Raw genomic sequence first — 18,453 nt, 5'->3', positions numbered from 1 at the left:
AAGTCTATATTGTGGGTTTCTTTGAAACCTCTCAAATCCAATTGCAAATCGCAATTGTCCTTTATGGACAATAATGGCGAGCAAACAATTCTTGAACATGGTATCTTCAAGACTTGCATTCGAATCCTTGGTCTACTTGTAATGATCTCCATGATTCTGGCCCCAGATCCATTCATCAAGGCCAGCTTGTCCAAAACTAGTGCTACAGATGAGTTATTAATGAGATGTACATTTTTATTTTACACTTCCCAAATCAACCGTAACGTTTCAGCTGCATAAGTATTGGACAAAAGCACATAAACTGATGGATTATTTTGGTCTGTTTCAAGAAGAAACCCAGCAATAGTTCTTCCAAGCGTTAGATTACAATGAACTGCACAAGCCTAAACAACGTCCACCAGATATCAGAATCGGGTTCAATATGCTGACTGTCTATTACTCTTTCAGCTTCGCTGAGATACCCTGCCCGACCAAGAAGGTCAACCATGCAAGAAAAGTGATCTTCTCCAGGCACAAAGCCTTTCGGATCGGTTAAGGAGGCTGTGACCCGGTTTGGTGGCAGCGGACCTTGGGTGCCATTATACAAGTTTGGAGAGGCATATGTAAGTATTTCATCTTTTGGTTTGACTATGATGTAAGAAAGGTAGGCTTTGTTTTGTTGTGTGGTTTGTCTTAATGGAATTTACGCATGCAGTCCCAAAAATAGTTTTAATGTGTTCTTTTGTAGTTTAACTTATGAAAAAAAAAATCTTGGTTTCTTTGTTTCTTGTATATAATTAGAGGAGATTGAAACTGTGCCACTAACATTGAATTTTTTAAAACTTAAAATTTGATTAAGAGAATTGTGTTTTTCTGTAATTCTGGTATAGTATTCTTGTCCTAATTTCTTATCTTAATTTCACTTATTTCTTTTTCATGTTTTGAATTCTGGAATTCAGTTTTATTATTATCCTAAATCCTGAATGTTGTAGTTTTATAAATTCTTCCCATGATTTCTTATTTTAATTTATATATTTCTCTTTCATGTTTTTGGAAATATTTGTAGTAAAGTTAGTCGTTGTGGATGGTTTGAAAATGGCATAAACTACTAGACATGTCAGCTCCTGTAACTATTCAGGTTCAGAAGTTATATTTCATATGGAAAAAGCAGGGGAAAATGAAACTTCAACCTGTTTCATCATTTTAGTTTGCAATTTGCATGTATCAGTTTTTTCCCAAATTTGTATGTATTTTATGTTCTATTTTCCAGTTCTTGTTAATGATTTTCTGATAGGTAAGAGAATTTGTCCTGAGCTGCATGGGATTGAAGAGTTTGACATAAAGAAAGTGGAGGAACAAGGATCAGCGTTGGAGAAAAAGAATTGGAGACCTTGTGGAAGAGTTTAAAGGGTTTGAAATGCATGACCACACCAGACGTGAATAATTCAGATGAACACCTGCCAACTTTTGCTATCAAAGAAATGAACAAGGAACATTATGAACAGATCAGAATTGGGAGTTTCGGCTCGATTTCGTCTCCTGATTTGATCTTGAACAAGCAAAATTGAGCCTTGGTAAAACTATCAATGATATTGGGATGATTCAAACTTCTGTTGACTCTCTAAGTAAGAAAATGAAGAAAGAGAAAACTTTACTTGAAAAGACCTGTGAGGGGCTAACTTCTAAGTTTGCAGGGGTGGCATCTCTAGAAGAGGAGCTAAAACGAGTAAGGGTGAAGCCACAGATTGCCAACAATGTGGAAGCAAATCATGGGAATTTTCAGAATTCTTCAAACATTTTAAGGCCGCCTTTTCACAACAATTCCAAGCCTGAGCAGTTTAAGAAAATGGTTGATCGTGCAAAAACTGAAGTTCCAAGAGCAATCCCACTGCCAAGGAATGAACAAAACAAGCCCTGTATAAAAACTGCTGAAATGAGGTGGATTGCAGCGAAGAAGATGGAAGTGTTAGGAAAATGGGGTCCAGTCCCATGTAAGTGGTTTTGGACCAAGTAAAGGCCATGGGCCTTGATCTTTTATTTTACACAGAGCCCTAGCTACTTAATAAAAAAAAAGAGGTGGGGTTGTTTTGTGTGTGTGTCGACAACCAAGCAGAGAAAGAAGAAAAGCCAGGAAAAGCAGAGAGAGAAAAAGGAGAAGGGAGAGTTGGTTGAACGGAAGTCGATCCGTGGTCCGATTGAGTTGGAACCTTGTCAGGAGGTTTATGATTCAGAGTTTTACATTCTGAACGGTGAAGATCGGGTTTGAAGCTCTCTAGGAACAGATCCAGGGTGTATTTGTTGAGTCACTTATTTGGTGAGATTTCTCCAATTGTTTCTCTAGTGGTTGATTAGCTCTAGTTTTAGCTAGAGAAGAACTTTGTATAACTATTATTTGATAGTGAAGATTTTTCTGGCGGCCCGTGGTTTTTCCCTCTACACTGGAGGGTTTTCCACGTAAATCTTGGTGTGCTTTATTTTTCCTGCGTATTTGATTATTGATTGTTGTCTATTGCTTCTGTATTGTTGTGATTATTGCTTCAGGCGCAACAAGTGGTATCAGAGCGAGGGTTATTTTGAGACATCGATACAGAAGCAACCCAGGATAGAAGTAAATTCTGTTTGAGATCATGGAGGGTGATACAGGTTCCATGATAAAATTGACAGCATCGAATTATTCAATTTGGAAGCCTATGATGGAGGATCATCTATACTGTAAAGATTTGTATGAGCCAGTATTGGGTGATTCGGCTAAACCAGCAGATATGAAAGATGAAAGCTGGAAGAAGCTAGGTAGAAAGACGCTGGCTACAATCAGAAAATGGGTTGATATCAGCGTGTTCCATCATGTAGTGCAGGAGTCAGATGCTCACATTGTTTGGGAAAAATTGGCAGCATTGTATGAGAGAAAAACAGGTATGAATAAAGTTATGCTTGTTAAAAAGATTGCAACTTTACAGTACAGGGATGGACGATCTGTTACAGAGCACTTGAGTGATTTTCAAGATATATTTAATCGGATGACTACTATGGAACTTAAGATGGATGATGAAATGAAGGCATTATTTCTTTTGGGTTCATTGCCAGACAGCTGGAATACTCTAGTTGTGACTGTTCTTAATTCAGCTCCTGATTATAAGGTGACATTGGAGATGGTAAAGGACAGTATGCTTAATGAAGAAGCGAGGCGAAAAGATGTAGACCCTGGAAATCAAGCTCTGGTCACAGAGAACAGGGGTAGAAACATCGACAGAAGTCAGGACTCAAAAGGCCGTGGTAAGTCTAAACATAGATCCAAGTCTAGAGGTAAAGTGAAGTGTTTCCATTGTGGTAAGGCGGGTCATATAAAACGAAACTGTAGAATCTTAAAGCAAGAGCGAAAAGATGAGAAAGGCAAGAGTTCAGATGATGGCAATGTTGCAGCAGTGAATTCAGATAGTGATTCAGTTACTTTGATTTGTACACATGGTGATTGTAATCATGTTAGTGATCCCGACATTGAGTGGATAGTTGACACAGGAGCGGCATATCATTGTGTTCCTAAGAGAGAGTTGTTTACAACTTACAAAGAAGGAGACTTTGGTTGTACCAAGATGGGAAACAAGAGTGTGTCACAGATTGTTGGGATTGGTGATATTGTTGTACAAACTAGTACAGGCTGCATGTTGACTTTGAGGGATGTCAGACACATTCCAGATATGAGAATGAACTTGCTTGCTATTAATGTCCTTGATAAGGAGGGATATGAAAGCCGACAAAAGAATGGACAGTGGAAGCTTCTCAAAGGATCTATGGTAGTTGCAAGGGGAAAACTATGCTGCACAATGTATAAGACATGGATGCAATTGAACGGTAATCAGATAAATACCGTTGAAAATGATGCTTCAGCAAACTTGTGGCACAGGAGGCTGGCACACATGAGTGAAAAAGGGTTACAGGTTTTGGCAAGGCACTCTCTCATTCCCTTGACCAAAGGTATGTCTCTCGATTCATGTGATTATTGTTTGTTTGGTAAGCATCATAGAGTTTCTTTTCGTAAAAGTTCTCAGAGAAAAGAAAATAGATTGGAATTAATTTATTCTGACGTATGTGGTCCCATTGAGGTTGAGTCATTAGGTGGTAGCAGATATTTTGTTACTTTTATTGATGATGCTTCACGTAAGACTTGGGTGTATATGTTGAAATATAAAAGTCAGGTACTGCAGTATTTTCAAAAATTTCATGCCATGGTTGAAAGGATGACAGGGTTACCCTTGAAGTGTATTCGAACTGATAATGGTGGGGAATACACATCTAAAAGCTTTGAAGAGTATTGCTCAAAGCATGGGATCAGGCATGAGAGGACAGAACCTGGAACACCTCAGCATAATGGTATAGCTGAAAGAATGAATCGCACCATTGTGGAAAAAGTCAGATGTATGTTGAGGATGGCAAAATTACCAAAGCCATTCTGGGGTGAAGCAGTCAACACAGCTTGTTATTTACTTAACAGGTCACCATCAGTTCCTTTGGGCTTTGACATTCCAGAAAGAGTGTGGACAGGAAAAGATGCTTCATACTCTCACTTGAAAATTTTTGGGTGTAAAGCATTCATGCATGTGCCGAAAGAGCAGAGATCAAAGCTTGATAGTAAAGCTACACAGTGTGTGTTTGTAGGATATGGTGATGAGGAATTTGGCTACAGGGTATGGGATCCAGTAAAGAGAAAGACAGTCAGAAGCAGAGATGTGGTCTTTCATGAAAAAGAAACCATAGCAGATCTTGAGAAAAATGAGAAGACTACACGAGTTACTGTTGAGTGTGATGTTTCAACACCGACAGGGATTTCACAGGAAAGAGCCACAGATGGTGAAAATGAGCCAGAAACAGAACTTGGGGATATGGATGAGCCAGCTACAGTTGGTGATGAGCCAGATGCTATTAGTTTTGAGCAGGGGGAACAATCCTCTCTACCTGAGAGTGTTGAGCAGGGGGAGCTACCTTCAGCATCAAGTGATGTAGAGTCTCAGCCCAGAAGATCTACTAGAGAGCGCAGGCCATCTACCAGGTATTCAAGTTCAAATTTTATTTTAGTTACCAGTGAAGGGGAGCCAGAAAGCTTTCAAGATGTGCAGGCTACTCCGGATAGAGAGCACTGGTTAAAAGCAATGAAAGAAGAGATGGAGTCATTGCGAAAGAATGGTACTTATGATCTTGTTAAACTTCCAACAGGAAAGAGGCCATTAAAGAATAAATGGGTGTTCAAGTTGAAAAAGGATGGTGACAAACTAGTGAGGTACAAAGCTCGATTGGTAGTAAAAGGTTTTTCTCAAAAACCAGGCATCGATTTTGATGAGATTTTTGCTCCAGTTGTAAAAATGAGTTCTATTCGAGTGGTACTGGGATTGACAGCTAGTTTGAATCTTGAACTTGAGCAACTTGATGTTAAAACTGCATTTTTGCATGGTGATTTGCAGGAGAACATTTATATGAATCAGCCTGAGGGTTTTGAAGTGAAAGGGAAAGAGCACTTAGTTTGCAAATTGAAGAAAAGCTTGTATGGCTTGAAACAAGCTCCACGACAGTGGTACAAGAAGTTTGATTCTTTTATGGTGAGTCATAGCTATAAAAGAACAGCAGCGGATTCTTGTGTGTATGTTAAACAATTCTCTAATGGTAACTTCATTATCCTATTATTATATGTTGATGATATGTTGATTGTAGGACAAGATGCTAGTATGGTTTGCAGGTTAAAAGAACAATTGTCTAAGTCTTTTGATATGAAAGATTTAGGTCCAGCAAAGCAGATTCTTGGTATGGACATTATCCGGGATAGGAGAGCTGGAAAGCTGTGGTTGTCACAGGAAAAGTATGTTGAACGAGTGCTTGGTAGATTCAACATGCAACATGCTAAATCAGTTAGCAGTTCACTTGCCAACCATTTTCACCTAAGTAAGAAATCTTGTCCAGTGTCTAAGGAAGAGCAACTAGCTATGTCTAGTATTCCTTATTCTTCTGCAGTTGGTTCTTTAATGTATCTTATGGTTTGTACAAGGCCTGACATTGCTCATGCAGTTGGTGTAGTGAGCAGATTTCTTTCTAATCCAGGGAAGGTTCACTGGGAAGCAGTGAAATGGATTTTTAGATATTTGAGGGGTACCTCAAAAATGTGTTTGACTTATGGAGTTTCACAACCAATTCTAGAAGGGTTTACTGATGCTGACATGGCAGGCGATCTTGATGGTAGGAAATCTACTTCAGGGTATTTGTTCACTTTTGCAGGAGGAGCTGTATCTTGGCAGTCTAAGTTGCAGAAGTGTGTTGCTTTGTCAACTACAGAAGCTGAGTATATTGCAGCAACTGAAGCATGTAAAGAAATGCTTTGGATGAAACGTTTTCTTTTTGAATTGGGGTTGAATCAGAAAGAGTATGTGGTATTTTGTGATAGCCAGAGTGCTTTAGATTTGAGTAAGAATACCATGTACCATGCTAGAACAAAGCACATTGATGTTAGATATCATTGGTTACGTTCAGTGATTGAAGAACAGCAGATGCTATTGAAGAAAGTCCATACTGATAAAAATGTGGCAGATATGTTGACTAAGATACTTCCCAGGGAAAAGCTTGAGCTTTGTAGTAACTTGGCCGGAATGAGTTCCCTGGCCAAGGTAAGTTCCAAATGAAACTGCTATGGTGATGAATCTCCTCCTAATGGGGCTGGAGGGGGAGATTGTTAGGAAAATGGGGTCCAGTCCCATGTAAGTGGTTTTGGACCAAGTAAAGGCCATGGGCCTTGATCTTTTATTTTACACAGAGCCCTAGCTACTTAATAAAAAAAAAGAGGTGGGGTTGTTTTGTGTGTGTGTCGACAACCAAGCAGAGAAAGAAGAAAAGCCAGGAAAAGCAGAGAGAGAAAAAGGAGAAGGGAGAGTTGGTTGAACGGAAGTCGATCCGTGGTCCGATTGAGTTGGAACCTTGTCAGGAGGTTTATGATTCAGAGTTTTACATTCTGAACGGTGAAGATCGGGTTTGAAGCTCTCTAGGAACAGATCCAGGGTGTATTTGTTGAGTCACTTATTTGGTGAGATTTCTCCAATTGTTTCTCTAGTGGTTGATTAGCTCTAGTTTTAGCTAGAGAAGAACTTTGTATAACTATTATTTGATAGTGAAGATTTTTCTGGCGGCCCGTGGTTTTTCCCTCTACACTGGAGGGTTTTCCACGTAAATCTTGGTGTGCTTTATTTTTCCTGCGTATTTGATTATTGATTGTTGTCTATTGCTTCTGTATTGTTGTGATTATTGCTTCAGGCGCAACAGGAAGAAGCTCTTGCTCTTATTGAAATGAATGCCCTTGCTGGAATGAAGGCTTTGTCAACCATTGACAACTCATCGGGATTTTCCTTGTCAAAGCTGGAGCCATCTCCTCGAAACCCGAAAGTTCCAAGGGCAGAAGAGGTTTCAAACAGAAAAGTAATTCATGCCATGGACAAATTTGCTGAAGCAAATATTTCCAAATTTGCAATCCTGAGGAAGCTGGAGGAAGCTTCAGAAGAAGTTAAACACAGTAAAGATGCATTAGAAGAGGCTCTTAATAGACTGAAAATCGCCAACAGAAAGCAACTTGATGCTGAAGAGGCTCTCAGGAGATGGATTTCAGAGCATGAACAGAAAAAACAGGAAGTCTACAATGCTAACAAGATAAACAATTTTCATCCACCTCATCCTCATAATCAGCATCAGCACCAGCATCTTCCGCGGTCTCCATTACGTGATCTGGACAAGCAAAACCCAACAGTGGACGCTGAACCAAAGCCTGTTTCAAGGCCAACAGTTTCAATGAGGGACATCTTAAGCAGGAAACAATTAATTCCTGAAGAATGTGTGGTGAGAAGGCCTAATGAAGGCCACAGCACTGAAAGGCAAAATGTAGCTTTGAACTAAATGCTTCATTTCCTAAGGGAAGATGTAACATTTCCTCCAAAACCTGGTAAAAAAGATCATCGTGATGATCAAAAGCAGTACTACAACCAGCGGAGAAAGTTTGGGTTCATTCACATAACTCTTCCATTGGTAAAACAAACCAAGAAGAAACCACAAGCTTTGAACACAATGTGATACAATAGGATAAATGGTACTACTAAACAGTACAGCAGTAATCTGTGGTCATATACTAACATTTTGTATTCATTTTGCTTCATTTGTTTGTGCTGTTTTTGGGTGATCAATTGGTTTTGAAATCTATCTCTGCTGTAAAGGTGTTCAATGATTTGTTTTTATATATTCTGCAATCACCCCTGAAATATTGATGGGGCAGAATCTCATTTTATCTATATAAAAGGGCCTTGAAATGGTGATCAATTCTTTTGCTTGGCAGTATGTTAATTTCTTTTATATCTAACAGCTTAACGTGATATATACAGGATAAATTTTTTTTTGAATGAAGAGTGATATGGTATAAGATCACAATGTCATTATTATAATAATCGCAAAAGATCTTTTAGAACAGATAAAAGAAAAAGATAAAATGTAACCCTAAGATGTGACCAGGAGTGGCATATCGTATGCATACCAACACTGCTAGTACCAACCTGACACGAACACCAGGAAGGGCAGCAACAGCCCGCTGCAAGCAAACCAGCCAGAAAGCTAGGCAACTGCTAAAGTCATTTTCAACGAGACCCAACAAGAAAGGCAGCAACTGGCTATGCATTGGTATTCAATGGTTACCCACGAGCCACATGTGCCTTAGAACAGAATTGGCACAACCACCACTTCACAGTCCGATCATGGTCAATTGTGCTACAACTCAAACATTAAGCAAAAGGGTGTGGTTAAAAATGATTAATGGAACCAATCAAACAATTAAACAGAAACAAGTTATTCTGTTCAATCAATGTAATCGTAAGGTTCAGACCATACATTACAGTATTATTTTACTAAACAGCGTCAGTGTAATGCATCACAGGTCCATCATACGCAGCATTGTACAGGTCAAAAAAATAATCTTGGGTCCTTTTATACCATCACAGCAACTAACCTCAGTGCCAATATTTAAAAATCAGCAGACCAGAGGATAATCAGATGGAAACATCAGAAACCTGAATGATGCAAGGCTTTCCAGAAACCAAAACTACCCTACAGATCATACCAATCACCGTATCTTTCGGTTACAAATAGTTAACAAACTTTCCTTGCAATCAGCATACTGCTATGAGCAGCATCACAATCACGATCATTCATCTACATAAACATACAGCATCAACATCATGTCACATCATGTCCATTTGCCGAAGTCAGTCTTTCCCCGAACACTGATCATAAAATCTTTGGTGTGGCAAAATATTTCCGTCATACATGCGCAAAAAAAAAAAAAAAAACCCAATACTTTATATTTCAATTTGATCAATATTTAACAAAAAAAAATCATAGACGGTGTTTTTTCTCTGAAAATAGAAGACATGAATCATTAGAAACACAAGGAATAATTTTTGAGTATAAAGAATAAATATATATAATTTTAGAACATTCTAAAAAAATGAATAAAAAAATAATATAAAACAAAAAAAGTTTTAAACATAAACAGAAACTTCAAAACAAAAAAAAAAAAGGAAAAAACGTTTTCATATATAGGTTTGAGGAGGACAACAAAAAAAAAAATGTTGAAAACAACGTAACCATGGACAACCATTTGATGTGTGGTCTGTAGCACATCTAACGCATGTGAGACTTTATTACAAGTTCCAGTACAATACTATATGTTTGGTTGGACTTTAATTTTTCAATTAGGAAGCACTGCTTTTTTTTTTTTTTTTTCTTACTTAGCAGTATATATCGAATTTAAAGGGATGTCACCATCTAATTATTATTTTGAGATAATATTCAAATAAATTTTTAAATTTTATTAAAAATAAAAATAAAAATTTGATATTTTATTATATGAAAATAATATTAAAACTTTTTATTTTACTGTATTTAGAATCTAAATGTTATAAAATATTCAATTTTTGTTAATTTTTTTTTAGTTGAAGATGTAATTTATAAAAAATACTTAACTTTTTTCTTTTGAAAGGATACTTAGACTTATTTGGATAAATTGGAAAACAAATATTTGAGCCAACCTTATTTTAAAAATTATAACACTTGGACTTTATTCATTATTTTTCAAGATTTAACGTGCATCACTATAATGAAATAAAAGTTTACAATCTTAATTTTATATAATAAAAAATTAAGGACTTTTCATTTTTTAATAAAATTTAATAATTTATTTGGATATTATTCTTATTTTTTCTTGGCCTCTAACTATTTTTTTTATATTTGTGATTATTAGAATTTGATCAAACTAAGATTATTTTTTTTTTAAATTAACAAAATAAGACTTCAATATTCTATCAACACAACATATGTTTATAGGTACGCATTTTCTTTTTTTACTTTTTTGTATCTTCATTTATTATTTAATTAAGCTTTCTTGAAAATAAATATATGAGATAAGGATATAATTTTTTTTATTTGATTATTTTAGATATTATGAATATTTATTGGCTCTTGTTACATCAAAAGCGTTAGCATGTGCGGTTCCATCTTCCAAAGCCTTCAATTCATTGATTTTTCATTTTTCTTTTGACAAGCCAATTCATGGAATTCAATATAAAATTTCAAAGTCATCTTGTTTACGTATCTTCATCAATGGAAATAATGTATTACCTTTTTCTTTAAAAAAATGTGTGGATTTTGGTTTCTAAATTCTAATTCATGGGTTTCACGTGTGCATGCTTGCCTGCTGATGAATAGATTTTTTTTTTTTTTCTGAACGACGTTTACCAAGCTTTAATGAAAAAAAAAACTTATAATAATAGTAATAAAGTCAAATTTAATAATTTAAAATATGATATAGTGATATGATACAAAGATTATATGATAAAAAATAAAAAAATGACACAATTTGAAATTTTAATAAATATATATATGTTTAAAAAATATATAAATATTTAGTATAAATTAAATTCAATAAAATAGGTGTCTAGACTAGTTATATTGATGCATTAATAATTATTAGTATACAATAATATGATAAACAGAAAGTTTATTTGATAAACTAAATTCAATGGGTATTAGGTGACATAGCAGAAACAAGGCAATCAAACTTGTTATGGAAAAAAAAAATTTAGGCGATAATGATAAAAAATAGAGAAAAAAATTTACTTCAATTAGTTCATACATTTATTTATTTTTAATAGTGATATTTAATAAATATGAATTTCAATTTAAATTTCTAGAATCTTTTCCTCTATCCTCAAATTACGGTCTTTCTTTATACAAAAAAATATAAAAGAAAGTTTCAGTTTTGTAGTGGATTAACCTTTTTTTTTTTTTTTGCATCTAAAGTATATTTTTTGAAATAAATTAATTCTTATTTTGTATTCCTATTTTTTCTATAACCATTTCATCAATACTAATTAGGTTTGACTTGATAAATTGTAACAAAAAAATGTTGCTTGATATATTAAATGAGATGCATAAAAATTGAAGTTTAAGTCAAATTTGACACTATACTATGAATTCATATTAAATTTTTTCATTGTGATTAATTTCATTGAGTTTACCCACTATACTTTTTTTTTTGGATAGTTTTTGGATAAAAAGTAATGGAATTGATCAAATATGTCATTTTTATTAATAAAATAATTTATGAAACATTTTAATTCTTTTATTTTTGTCTAAAATCAACGAAATTGAAAGGATAGTTATAAAATTAATTAAAATCAAAATACATCGAAAAAATTTTAATATTTGAGTCATATTATATAATTTCAAATTTGGTTTTAATCTCAAAAAAAAAAAAAAAAAAGGAATTCATGGAAAGGAAAAATGCTAGAAAAAATATAAAGGGATGAAAGAGTGGTATAAGAATAATATTGATTCAATTTAGATGCATGTATTAACTTATATTATAGCATGAAGGTTGACTCAACATTTTGGTTTACTAGTTTTTTATTTTTTTTCAATTTCTTCATATTTTAGTGCAAAGTAAGAACAATATTGCGCTAGCTAATTCAGGTTCGGATATTATCAGGCAAAGTAGGGAAAGGGTTCAGGAGGTTGGGTATATAGCAGCCAACTTAGTTAATTAGTTGATGTTTATGGGTGTTTACCAGTCTATAAACATTGTAGCAGCATTCGTCTTCCTTAGATGATGAAATAAAACTTCTATAATCCAAAAGAAAAAAAATAATTATATTGCTTAATTTTTTTGAATTTGAAAGCTAGTATTAAATACGAGTATATATTCAACACGGATATACTCATTTTTAAAATTTTTGTATATATTTAAATTGCTTGAATTTCATATACACATGTATCAAATATATGACAAATATAGATACTTAAAACAAGATAAAAAAATTTGAGCAATTTAACATAATTTATTTGAAATTATATTAAATTAAAAAAATAAAGCAGTCACAAACATATGAGAAAATAATTGTAGTGGGCTAAAAAATAATACACTTTTGGTACATAAGTGAAAGCTAAAAAGTTAGTTAGTTTTTTGTTTTTTGTTTTTTAAGTTTGAATGGGTCTAATTTAATGTTTATGGTAAATATATTACTTTTAAAAGTTGTGAATAATGATTTTGAATATAATAAATAAATAAATAATGTAATTTTAATTCATCTTAAATTAAATACATAAAATTAAATTAAAAATTAATAAATAATAATTATAATGTGAGAGTTAATTTAATTATTTTAACTAAATAACATAAATGAACTAATTATATGATGATATAATATATATTAAAGGATTTTGAAAACTTTTGAACGGTCCGCTAATGATAACAAACCGGCACCTACTTTTTAACAACTCTTAAAATTTCTAACACATTAAGTACGATGGAGTAATGTCCAAACAGTGTTCAAACCTCCCTCTCTAATCTCTATATATAGATATCATCCATTTTGTGTGGGCAAGCATACAAACAGACGGATAGAAGAAAAGTTGTGTTTAACTGTTTGGAAATGGATAACTCCTCCACTAACATTTCCTTTCCATTTCATCTGCTGCCTTATTAGAGCAGTTCTCATGGTTCTGCCATCTCTACACTTTTTTGCCTTGGTCTTTCTGTTTGCGCTCCTTGTCCTTTTCAAATTGAAAGGCAACACTAGAAATGCGAACCCAAACGCACCTCTCCCACCAGGGCCAACTCCTTGGTCAGTCATTGGAAACCTCCCTGAATTGTGGAAAAACAAGCCTGCCTTCAGGTGGATTCTTGGCCTCATGAAACAACTCGACACCGATATTGCTTGTATCCGCCTGGGAAACATTCATGTCAATCCAGTCACTTCACCTGAAATTGCTCGAGAATTCTTGAAAAAGCATGATTCAGTTTTTGCATCGAGGCCTATTACAATGGCAACTGATTACGCTTCTTGTGGTTTCTTGTCAACAGCGTTTGTGCCATGGGGAGATCAATGGAAGAAAATGAGTGTAGACACCGATTTTGTTCGGGTTTACTATTTTTAGTTCTTATTTATTACGAATAATAATATTGGTTTAATTAAAATTAAAAATTTATTAATTTTTAATTATTAAAAAAATATAAAATATAAAAAAAAAGAGAGAGAGAATTGGGATGGCAATGGTACTTTGCACGGAACCACTGGCCACCCACCTCTGTCCCCTCACCATTTCTTGCAGCTACCCCAACCATCCCTGCAACCACCTTACTCCACCAAATCCTTAAAAACCCCCAGCTTCTTCCTATTGGGATCGTTCTTGGACATCCCTTTGGCACCAGACACTTGGCTTTTTTCCACCAGACACATTGCCCTCAAACACTCTCTCCTTTTGGACACATCCTCGAACAAAAACTCAGACACCCAAAACCTTGGCACTTGCACTCAAACCAATAGCCACCACCAAAGAAGCCGAGACACTGCTATTCCTAACCCCTTCAACCCTTTGCCCACCAAAAACCCCTCACCCACTAGAAACCAAAACACAAAAAAAAAAAAAAACACAGTCTTCGCTAGGCGAGGAACCTAGCACCAAGCTACTTGCAAAAAAATAAAAAAATTATCATCAGCTTCAGTTTAAAAAAAAAAAAGAATAGAAAACTTTGAACCTTGATCTACACAGATCGTGGTCGTTTTCGATGAAAAAGAGATCGGATCCGAAAAGATCGTGTCGAATAGAGCTTCTAGGAGGATTTCAAAATTTTTTAACTACCGACGGCGGCCTAGAAGGCGACCGACGCAGCAACACGACACAGGCGGCTGATCATCGGTGGATTCCTCGAGCTCTCTTCAGAGCTCTGAAATTTTTTTTGGGAACAGAAGAAAATTGAGCTAAAAAAAAAATTTGATTTATATATAGCTTCAACTGTCCAAAACGACGCCGTTTCAGAACAAGGGAGGATTTACTGGTCAACCCAAATCTGACCCAAGATCCCACGTCCGACTTGTCGGCCCATCCTTCAGCCAACCTTGAACCGGTTTAACCAAACCACTGTCGAATCGGTCTAAACCACACTAAACAGTAGACCGCCAACCCGAACCACTGATAATCGTCGAACCGATCAGACTGGTTCAGACCAACTTTGATCAGACCGTTGACCGGTCCGATTCAGGTAAAAAAAATTTTATTTTATTTTATTTTTTAATTTTTTTATATATTATTATTTTTGTTATTTTAAGTATTTTTGTTATTTATGCATGATAAGTTCTTAAATTTGTTAGGATAAACTTTTAATTTTTTTTAGTAATAATAAAAGTAAGATAATAATTAAAAAATATATATTAAAAATGCTTAAAAAGGAATAATAATAATATTTTTGATTATTTTCCTGCCTAAATGTTGGAGGAAATAAAGCATATTCTTAAAAAATAATAATTCTGCCTAGATGTTGGAGAATTATTATTAATAAATTTTCAAAAAAATGAAATATATAAGAAATTTTTGATTAATTTTTAAAAATCGTTAAAATCGAACTTACTCTGAAAATTCACCTAGATGTTGAGAATTTTTAGAGATGTTTGCATTTTCTTAAAAACGAAACCTTAAACACTAATTCTTAAATTCAAACCCTTAAATCAAAATTCCAAACCTCAAAATTTAAAACCAAAACTTTAAAATCTCCAAACTCTAAAATCAAAATCTTAAAACTTTCATACCCTAAAATCCAAGCCTTAAGATCCTCTAAATCTTAAAATCAAATCCTAAAACCCTCAAAACTCAACCCAAAGTCTTAAAATCTGAATCTTCAAAATCTTGGAACCATAACCTTTAAAACCTTTACTCAAGCCCTTACTCAAAACATTCTGAAAACTCTAAGGACACATGTGAAAATCTCATTTGAAGTAATTTGTTCTCGAATGCTGCTTAAATTATGGGGTGCTTAGGAAACTTTACTTCATTAAGTTTTTTTACACAAGTTCTTAATTCACATTAATAATAAGATTAATAAATAAAAAGTATAATAGTAAATTGGATTCTTAAATATAAACAATCGCACCTAATCTCTGCCTAGATGTTGGAGAGTTAGGGTGATCTCATTATACTTAAGAACCCAACTTTTAAATTGTATTTCTTTTTACATGACATTCATTAGCATACATATGTTAGCGTGTTATCATCGATAATTGTCTGCATTATTTTCTCTTTAATTTTTATTTACTATTTGATGATAAAATATTTTATAATAAAAAAGAATAATACATTTAAAATTTTTTTTATGATATTATAAAATAAAATAAAATAAAAATAACATTTCAAAGGAAATAATTCTTGATACTTTACCTAGATGTTGGAGAGTCACTAACAATTATCTTTTATAAAGACTGTTATTTCATTTTAAGGATTATCGTATTAAATCTTAAGAGAAAAGAGTTATTTTAAATTCTGCCTAGATGTTGGAGAATTTTAAAATAATTATTTAACTTTAAGATTTTCTCAATATTCCTAAATAAAGAGCTTTAGCAAAATTTTATTTTTTCAAATGAAGGGAATTATTGTTAAATTTTAAATTGAAACCATTTTTATCCAACACCAAAAATAGCGCATAATTAGATGGTACCAATTTATGGGCGTTGTGGGGGTGTTAATCCTTCCTCACACGTAACCGATTCAAGAGCCTAACCTGATTTTTCGTAGACCAAAATTTATCTTTTTGATAAACTTTAAACTCATTTTAATAATTTTGTTAAAAAGATAAACTTTTGGGTGGTCAATCACATCCTAAAAAAGATTGGTGGTGACTTTCTTTTTATTTCTCTCGATTTTAAAATATTTTACATCTGGCGATCTCAAAACCGTTATGACAATGAGAAAATTGATTGTTTCTAACATATTAAAAGACTTAGCTGGTTACTCCATAAGAGTTCATTTACAACCAATGCATCAACACTGAAACTAATATTTCCAATGCTTCTGTTATAAACCTGAGACTTGTAGTCAGGTAATATACAAGAAATGTCATCAGGAGGATGATGTTCAACAAAAGATACTTTGGAAAAGGCAAAGAAGATGGAGGGCCTGGACATGAAGAAGAAGAGCACATCGAATCTCTCTTTACACTTCTCATGCACATTTACTTTTTCATCCTATCAGACTAAGTGCCTTGGCTCAGACCATTAGATTTGGAAGGTCATGAGAAGATTGTGACTGAGGCTCTGAGAATTGTCAGTAGTTACCATGATTCGATTATTGATGAGAGAGTACAATAGTGGAGAGAATGGAAGAAGAAAGAGCTTGAAGACCTTCTTGATGCCTTCATTTTAACAAAAGATTCAAATGGGAAGCCAGCATTTTCAGTTGAAGAGATCAAAACCCAATGCACGGTGAGATTCTTAATTACCCGTCTAAACATTATACTACCTTTGATATATATATATATATATAATAAAGTCTAAATTATGCTAGAAGTTTTTATATTTTGTAAAATTTTAAATTTTAGTTTTTGTATTAAGATTCATATGATTATTTTGATTTGATAATTTTAATTTAATAACTAACTCATGTTAATTTTGATTTAACAACTAATTTCATCTATCTAAATTATCATATCAACAAATCAATATTGTATTAGTAAAGTTAATGATCACATTAACATTTTTAATGGCAAAAAAAATTGACAAAATTTATGATTAGATTAAAATTATCAAATTAAAATAGTACGAGAATTAAATTTATATGAATTATAATAAATTAACTAAATTTAAAATTTTTATAAAGTAAAAAGACTTTTGAGATAATTTGACCTTAATTTAACTAAATTAATCAACTTATATATTAAAATGGAAGGATTATATGGAGCTAATTTTTAATTAATCTCACATACAAATTTAATAATCATGTACGATCGATGGCATTTGGTGGTGATGGAATAAATTTTTTGGTTAACCAAATTAAGTATGGTGATCCTTATTTGATATATATGCAGGAACTGATGCTTGAAACAATAGATAATCCAGTTAATGCAGCAGAATGGGTTATGGCAGAGATGCTCAACAAACTTGAAATTCTAGAAAAAGCCTGCCAGGAAATAGATAGTGTTGTTGGAAAGGACAGATTGGTTCAAGAAGCTGACATTCCAAAACTCAATTATATAAAGGCTTGTGCAAGGGAAACCTTTTGGCTGCACCCCATTGCACCCTTCAACGTTCCTCATGTCTCAATAGCCGATGCCACAGTTGCCGGCTATTTCATCCCTAAAGGTAGTCATGTCCTACTCAGTCGAGCAGGCCTAGGTCGGAACCCGAAAGTTTGGGACGAGCCATTGGAATTCAAACCTAAGCGGCATTTGAAAGATTGTTGGAGTGATAAAGTTTAACTGACAGAATCGTAATTGAGATTCATTTCGTTTGGTACTGGAAGGGGTGGGTGTATAGGCGTGGCTCTTGCATCTGAAATGACTATAATGCTATTTGCCTGGCTGATTCAAGGTTTTACATGGAATGTACCACCTAATGAAGTAAATATTCACCTCTCTGAATCGAAAGATGATCTCTTCTTGGCAAAACCATTGCATGCACTTGCTAAACCACGTTGGCCTGCTGCACTATATACTCAGCTTCACTGCTAGTAAAATTTGAAAAGCTTTAGTTCTACAATAATACACTAAATAAAATGTAACCAAGTTATTATTAGAAGTCACGATAAAAAATTTAGTTCACTTAGTTCATGTAATCATCTTTAAAAGTAAACATGCGGCATGTTTGGGAGTTAAAATCCAACAATTGCAACCTTATGTTATTGGTATATATGATTCCAATTTCGATTAATAATCTAGCCATGCAAGTTGAGTTTCCCTAGTTCAACCAAGCAGTAGCTTTTTTTTTTTTTAACCAATTGAAAATGAAGGCTTACATACTTATACTAAGTTGTTAGAAAAATGGGGTCCAGCCTCATATAAGTGGTTTTGGATCAAGTCAAGGCCATAGACCTTGATCTTTCATTTTACACAGAGCCCTAGCTACTTAATAAAAAAGAGGTGGGGTT

The 18,453-nt window shown here is 33.9% G+C and overlaps 2 pseudogenes across 1 annotated transcript; both read left to right on the top strand.

Moving 5' to 3' along the window:
* Positions 1 to 638: 638 nt before the first annotated feature.
* LOC111293233 (WEB family protein At2g40480-like) lies at positions 639 to 8,547 on the top strand (annotated as a pseudogene). The gene is made up of 2 exons (XR_016345597.1): positions 639 to 1,942; positions 7,273 to 8,547. The product of XR_016345597.1 is annotated as a WEB family protein At2g40480-like (transcript).
* A 5,563-nt stretch (positions 8,548 to 14,110) lies between these two features.
* On the top strand, positions 14,111 to 18,115 carry LOC111292738 (phenylalanine N-monooxygenase-like; annotated as a pseudogene).
* Positions 18,116 to 18,453: the final 338 nt, after the last annotated feature.

This window comes from Durio zibethinus, chromosome 10 (assembly GCF_047325235.1).
Source record: "Durio zibethinus cultivar Kanyao isolate XHJ-2024 chromosome 10, ASM4732523v1, whole genome shotgun sequence".
Taxonomy (NCBI): Eukaryota; Viridiplantae; Streptophyta; class Magnoliopsida; order Malvales; family Malvaceae; genus Durio; species Durio zibethinus.
The sequence above is the reverse complement of the archived record's forward strand: the minus strand, read 5'-3'. Positions and strand labels throughout refer to the sequence as shown.